Source organism: Protomyctophum parallelum (assembly GCF_964188405.1).
Source record: "Protomyctophum parallelum genome assembly, chromosome: 1".
Lineage (NCBI taxonomy): Eukaryota > Metazoa > Chordata > Actinopteri > Myctophiformes > Myctophidae > Protomyctophum > Protomyctophum parallelum.
Genome location: NC_139697.1, coordinates 63,517,790 through 63,525,725, shown reverse-complemented (window position 1 = coordinate 63,525,725; position 7,936 = coordinate 63,517,790).

Genomic DNA, 7,936 nt, shown 5'->3' with positions numbered 1-7,936 from the left:
TACTTGTGTTTTATTGTATTATATTTTTGTGTCCTGTGAAGCACTTTGAGCTGCATTTATGTATGAAAGGTGCTATACAAATAAAGTTTATTATTATTATTATTAGACGGTGGGGGTGGGGTGTATACTTTTCATGTTATTTCTGCTATATGGGAGCATGTCTGCCAGTGATTGCGTGCAGTCTGTCCTCAACAGTAACCCTTAGATTGGCAAATTTCCACCAAAGCATCAAACTGCAACATGCTACTGTAACATGTTACTGCATGCTGCCCTACAAAGCCAAAGAAGAACATATTTACAATTAGTGTAATATCACTTATTTTCCGATATCTCATTTGGCTGACCATTTGAAACCCTTATAACCCCATTATCGGCCAAGTTGTTTCCTGGTAGTTACTGCACTCAGGGCAGTATGGTCCAGTGACAACACAAACATCAGTGTACAACATGAGGCACAGGACAACAGCTCCAACTCAAATGGAATGTTTTTATTTATTTTTATCAATAATACAGTTTTAGGACATTAATCATTTTACTTTTCTTTTTTTTATTACAGTTTTATCCCACAATTTTGCAACCCATTTTTTACACCCAGTGTCAATTATCTAATGTAATCCTGGGCGCTACACTGACCTCATGCTTCCTTCTATGCATGAGGAGTCCAAGCTTCTTCTTTTCCCCGGCCAGACCAACGGTCAGACGTAGCACGTGGAAGGAACACGTTATTCCGACCACTTTCCCCTCCATCAGTTTAGAGACCAGGATTACTGCATGTTTTTTAGAAGGGTATCTACCCTAGGGGACACGGGGAGAATATGCAAACTCCACACAGAAAGGCCCTTTCGCCAACCCCGCCTCGGGTATGGGCAGTGGGCACTGATGACGCGGAGGAGAGAACACGCCCCCAGCCCAGCGCCCACAGCGCCCTCAGTGTCCCCAGCGTGAATCGAACCCAGGACCTTCTAGCTGTGAGGCGACAGCACTACCGACTGTGCCATTGAGGATGTTGATATTGATACAAAAACAGATACATGTATCAAGACCTATACCTTCAGTCTATTTGACCCTGCTGGTCAATTTTATTATTGATCAGCTATTTGTTTGTCATATATCGACATATGAAGCTCAACTTCTTCTATGCGACTGTATAGTCTGTTCTAGAATACGGCTGTGAATTCTGGACTCTGTAGCCTGCATGGGCACTACAGCAGAATGCTACGTGCAGGAGTAGACCATCAACCTGGATGAGCATGTAACCAACAAGCACCTGTATGGTGGCCTACCAAGGGTGAGTGAGAAGATCGCAGCTTGGAAAATGAGGCTGGCTTGTGCTGTGGGAACCAACACACGGGCATCGATCACTACGACATCCGTCCTTCACCTACTTAAGTGAACGTACTAAGAAAGATGCAGGGGCGGAAATGACTGGAGAGCTAGGCAGATGTATAGAGGATCGAGATGACTGGAGGATGACCTACAGACAGTAGAGAGATATTTGCTCTTTCAGGCTATGCTATACATTTGTGTGTGTGTGTGTGTGTGTGTGTGTGTGTGTGTGTGTGTGTGTGTGTGTGTGTGTGTGTGTGTGTGTGTGTGTGTGTGTGTGTGTGTGTGTGTGTGTGTGTGTGCGTGTGCGTGTGCGTGTGCGTGTGCGTGTATACATAACAAACCCCCAGGGGAAAACAGAACCCATAAGGAAAGCAGAGCCCAATGGTGGTGTTGTGCGGGTGAGAGCAAACAAGCGCAACCTTCAGTGACTCTGACAGCAAGAGGAAGATCAGTGAATGAGCTGCGCTTAAATACATTGCCACATTGCATACATATCACATGCACACGCCCACGTAAATCTCTCAAGTGTATCTGCTTGAACTATCTCGCAAGCTATACATTAATTCATTAGGGTTTGGTGTTATCTAATATTGATACTGTGTCGTTTATTTAGCTATTGTTGAAATGTTTTCACACTTTTTGAAAGCATAAAATAAGACTTAATTGACTGAAACCAGGACAAGACAGCTGTCATGTCATATCACAACATTGATCTTTAAAATCTAATCGCATATCAAGATATCAATATAATATCGATATATTGCCCAGCCCTATTAGTCATTGACAATTCTGTGAATTCTGTATTGTTCGCACATGGTAAACTGTTCTCCCGTCTTTTTTATTTTAACCAAAACAAAGAAAATTAAATGTTTCGTCCAATCAAGGGCAAAACTTTTTTCACTTTTGGTTATTAAAAGAGCTGTTTATTGTGTGAGGAGTGTGAGGACATTCCTTTTTTCTTCACTTGATTATTTTTGGGCCCAACATCGTGTTGGGGATGTGCATGTCCTGCCTTTATTCCATTGACAATTCTTCCCATGTTTATTGTGGTCCTTGTCATTGACATCCCCTGCTGTTGCCCTGGGGAAGGTGGAGACAACCACATGCATCCTCTGATAAACGGGGAGTCAACAGGAGCTCCTTTACACTTGACAATGAAGAGTATGGGCACACAGAAGTTGACTTGTTTACCTCCCCACTAAACATGTGCACCGCTTCACCACTCTCTTCTCAGTTATCACTCTGGTGGGCCAACGATCATGAAGTCCCATGCCACAAATAGTAACTCTGACCCAGCCCCAAAGGCCATGATATTTGAAAGGCATGTCCTGCTAATGTCAGCAAGGGCTGGCAGACAACACCGGTATCTCGCTACAATATGAGCGGAACCACGCCATACAAGTGTGGGTATGGCTGTTCTCTGTTCCTCCGCAGTTCCCGTGAGAGTTTATGATACTGCATGCATCTCATTATCACACCCTTATACTTTACGGTTATGGCTGGGTCTGTTACCTTCAGATCTGAACGTGACTAAGGGTTTCTGAAAGGGTAACTGGTCTCTTGAGTGTCTCTATGCCTAGGTTTATCAAATTAATTATAACAGACGAATAGTAGAGTTTTAAAATTCTAGACCATTTCCCACTATGCATTGCATCACAGGAAGAAAAGCAGAGAAAAGGGAACCTTAACAACAGTTTGGCTGGCAGCAGCAGCAGTGGAAAAAAGGGAAAAGGATTACAGGGGGTACTTAAGGACAAAATACTTCGTTCAAATGACAGTCCGAGGACTCCATGACTGGTCAGAATTTATTATAGACCGTAATTTCTTATAACATCATTTGTAATCATCATCTATGTCCTTTCCCCTCGTGTTCTTTTTAAATTATATAGGAAATGACCTAATGAACAGAGTATAGCATCGGATGACAGAAATTGAAGCTGACATGCCCTTAGCTCTGACCATTATGATGCACAGATGATGTTTTTACATGTACATGTCTAGTGGCTGATACATCACATGGCACATGGCCCAGAATGCATCCTACTATGAAATAGAGGAAACTCAGTCTGTCTGTAATCAGTCAGTTTGTCCTCGATTCGTTCTCTTGCATTTTTCTCCTCAGTGGGTTGACCAATTGATCTGTCATTTGGGCATTGTGCAATGGCATATGCCGAGACTGACGGCTGATTTTTCACTTTCCCAAATGTATGCTGTTTATTAGCATTTTGGCTATGGGTTCTGTAGTCATGATCCCATAGACTAGATGGACAACTATGGCGTCATTTTATTGGTAAATGGTAAATGGTAAATGGCTCTTTTATATAGCGCCTTTATCCAAGGCGCTTTACATACATGCAAGGCACCAACCTGCACATCTGGAGAAATTACTCTTCGACACTAACTCTGGGGAAGCACGGGTTCAAACTGGGAACCTTGCGGTTCCCATCCGGCCACTTCGGTTGGGGTAACATGACCAATCGGTGTATGGGACATTATGGTATACATGCCCGTTCTCATGCATATTTCTCCTCAGTGGGTTGGCCAAATTATCTGAAATGTCACGTGGGCATAAACAACTAATTCACAAATTGAAGCTATTAAAATTTCACAGAGGCTATGGGATCTGTAGTCACAGTCACGGAGACAAAGCTTGCACATAGTTGGGGACGCGAATCTTCGGGTACGGACTAGTTTCATTTCAAACAGTTACAAACAACTATGATACTGTGTATATGATGCTGTAAAATCGTATAAGCTGAAACAACGATTGGTTGATCATGTGCTTGGATTTCTTTCTGTCTCTTTTTTTCTGGTTAAGTTACCTGGTTAAGTTAGTACACAGCGGCTGCTATGCTCATGCACCTTATATATATATCTCAGATACTATGTGTATTTCTTTCTTGTGGAAAAGACACCCCTTGATTGTACGGCTTTAGGCCTACAGCCTGTAAATAAGATAAGAGAGACCCTACGGTTGTGCTGTTTGTGAAACAAGCTTGTAAATATCTGGAACCCCTTACTTGTATTGCAAATACGATAAGAGAGACCCTAGGGCTGTGCAGTTTGTAAATTAGCTCTTTCTTGCCATGATCACCTAGGACACCCTACCCCCCCCCCCCCCCCCCTTGCTTCTTCCCTTTCTTTGTTTTCTTACAAAAATAACACGATGGGAACTATGCACAAAAACGAATTTCACCCACTTTTTCACGGTGACAATAAAGATGATTCTGTTTCTGAAGTCTCATACTAAATGTTTGACCTTTGCAGGAGAATGGCAGCAATGAGTCACAAAATATATTAAATACTGAAATATAACTACAAAACTCTCTCTCTCTGCTAATAGTGTGATGTGCATGAGGTGTGTGAGGTTCAAAGGATCACAGCATCATTTTGCAATAGGAATCCGCTTATATTTGCGGGCGGCAAAAAAAAAAAATCACAGACACCTCTATATCATAAACTACATTACTCACAGTTAACACAGATATCCCCAAACACAAGCCTCATAGCAAATGACACAATAACGCATCCATTCTATTAGAACCATAGTAGAATGAACCAGTGACTTTCTGATTCCCAGAACCTCATCGGTTCACCCACGGGCAGTGCCCATGCAGCCTTTGTATAGAAGTACCCCAACAACTATTAGCAACAACTAATAGAACAATAAGTCACAGGACATTAGACATCCCCTGAGGGAGGCATGCTGGGAAGTCCACCAGGATGATACAACATCAATGCCTAATCAATTCGTTAGCACACATCTTCTAATACTTTTGCAACTGTGAAATGACAAGCTAAAGCTGTCTTGGCTAATTGCAGTGAAAATATCCAATCCACAAGCTCGTTAATTGCTGTAGTAGTGTTTGTGCACTTACTGTAGTGTTTGTTCAATTCACTTCTTCACTCTGGTCCTCGGAACTTTGATTACTGTTAGTATCCTGTTTACTGTTGTGCTAATGAATTGTGTTCACCTTGCTGTAATGAATTAATCTCTCATTAAGAAACACTCCAAACATCAGTACTCTGGGTCTCCGAGACTGCAGTTGAGAATCACTGCAATAGCGTACATTTCAAGGACCCCCTTGTTTGATTTGTATTATAGGCCACGGACCCCCATTTTGATACACTCTTAATCTGTTGGACCCCAATCTTTACTGTAAACTCCTCAGTGTTAACCTAACTGTGAGAGCGTACAAATGGAACCATTGCGGGTCCATTTGGTTCCATTTGTGCGCACTCTGAGTTACAGAGGACGCCCTCAAGAAGCCTTGGTGGACCCCAGACCCCACATTGAGAAAGTTATGCAAAGAAATGACAGGGATGAAACTGTTGGCATAGCAACAACAGTGGCATCTTGTGGTCAAAATCTTATGATGTCAAAACAATCAACAGCTTTAAACTACTTTTAGAATCTAAAATTTGTTTATAGGTGTTGATTGTTTTGGCATCATATTAGAAGGAAATTAACATTATTCTAAACTGTTTAAAATGCTATGACAAGACAGAGGAAAACAATGATTCATTGCGGCTAATTTTTGTGAAACAAAATTATAAAACAATTAAAAATGAATTTGGATCACTAGTCAATATTTCCTTTTAGAATGAAGCTACTTACATCCATGCTGTACAACAAGGTACTACATTATACACATCAGCTAAATACAGCTTAGAGTCTAGACACCGTTCTCTTCCATCTCTACAAGACCATAGGCATTCTGAAATACATGACAATGGATCAAATTGGACTCTTCTTAACACTACAATCTGTAAAATGTCTGACCTGGGATTTGACCCTAGGTCATCTGAGCAAGCATTGCCATTTTTACTGTCAAGCTATAATGGATAGCTTGCTTGGGACGATGAGATTATTCCTTTCAAATTCATGCAATACCTCTTGTAGTGGTCCCACCCGACCACACTATCTAAATGTCTCAATAGAGGAGCAGGGAGACGAAATACAACCACTGCAGTTGTGTTACTTATTTAATATACTCTACCTTACAGATTGGTTCAAATTATTCACACACTAAATAGGTTATAGCTATATGATTGAGCTGATTTCACTGTTGCTACACAAATATAAAATAACAAGTGTGGACCCATAGTCATATTCATCATAGCAGGTGTTGAGGCGTGACGTAAATTCTTTCTATCACACACAGATGCACAGTTATACCTAGCAACAGCTAGTTTTACCTAGCATTCAGGGACAATTTATTTTTCGGGCAAGTGGACATGACCTTTGGACAAGTAGAACATGACCTCTACTTGACTGTAAGTGCCTCTGAGACCTGTAGGGTATAAGGTTCAACCCATTTCATGCAAATGTTTGCGTTGGCTTTTGGTTTCATTATACTGTTAACAGTGAGGACCACATGACAAACTGTATAGTAGCACAACCTAATGCAATAGACACAGTAATGTTGTCAGCTCGTGGATCAGCATGTTTGAGCTGAAGACGACACACTTGGCAGTTACTGTATGCAGCATCAGGTTAGCCTGGCGCAGCCACACTTCACCCGCCCCTATTGCATATGCATATGCCCCGAGGCGTAGCCCAGCGCAGTGGTATATTAGCCCATTCTGACCTGAGATCAGATTCATAACGAGGTTTCCGCCGGACACACACTGGTCTGATCAACCCATTCTGACCTGAGATCAGATTCTAGAAATGTCAGTCGCTCTTCGATTTTTCAAAAATAGCAGACCTACAAGCTCGTATCGCGCCACTCGGTGGCGCGATATGAGCTTGTAGATCTGCTGTTTTTCAATAGCTAAAGCATAACATGATGCTGACACCAAAATGGGTGCCCGTTCAGAATGGGTTAGTATCGCAACACAAGGCTAGCATCAGGTGGCAGGGTGACCTTGTGGCGCAGGTGTGTCTAGTAGTCTCGCATTTATAGACGATCGGACATCTCCGCCTACCAAATACAATACGGCTGGGGACTTTGGCAGAGACCTTCTATCTCCATAATTTCTGTTTATTAAAATTTTAGAAAAGTACTGTATATAACAAAAACAGGAAAAATAAATACAAAAAAAGAACACCACACACACACACACACACACACACACACACACACACACACACACGCAATAAACAACAACAACAACAACAACTAAATACAAATCAGCTCATGGTCTAAACATCATCCAAGCAATACAGGCAGGATAATCAGGTAACAGCTAGTCAGGTTCAGTCGGGAGTACGAGTGTAAGGCCTGACTCACACCTTTCGATCTAGCATACAACATTGATGCATGCTAGATGTATGAAAGGGTTTGTTTACATCTTGCCCAAATGCATTTCCAATGGAAGTCACATGGTTTGACACAACATTTGTGTTGTACGGCTTTCGGCTGTGTTTCGACTGCCCCCCTCCCCCTCATACAACACAAATGTTGTGTCAAACCATGTGACTCCCATTGGAAATGAATTGCGAGCTTGCATCAGTAAATAAGTCTCATACAACAAGCATACATGAATCTGTCTGTGTGAGTCAGGCCTTAGGCGGTCTTCTATCTCCATAATTAATTGTTTTGTTTTTGTTTTGTTTTGTTTTGTTAATAAATGAAATGAATGGCAACTTTTATACTGAAAT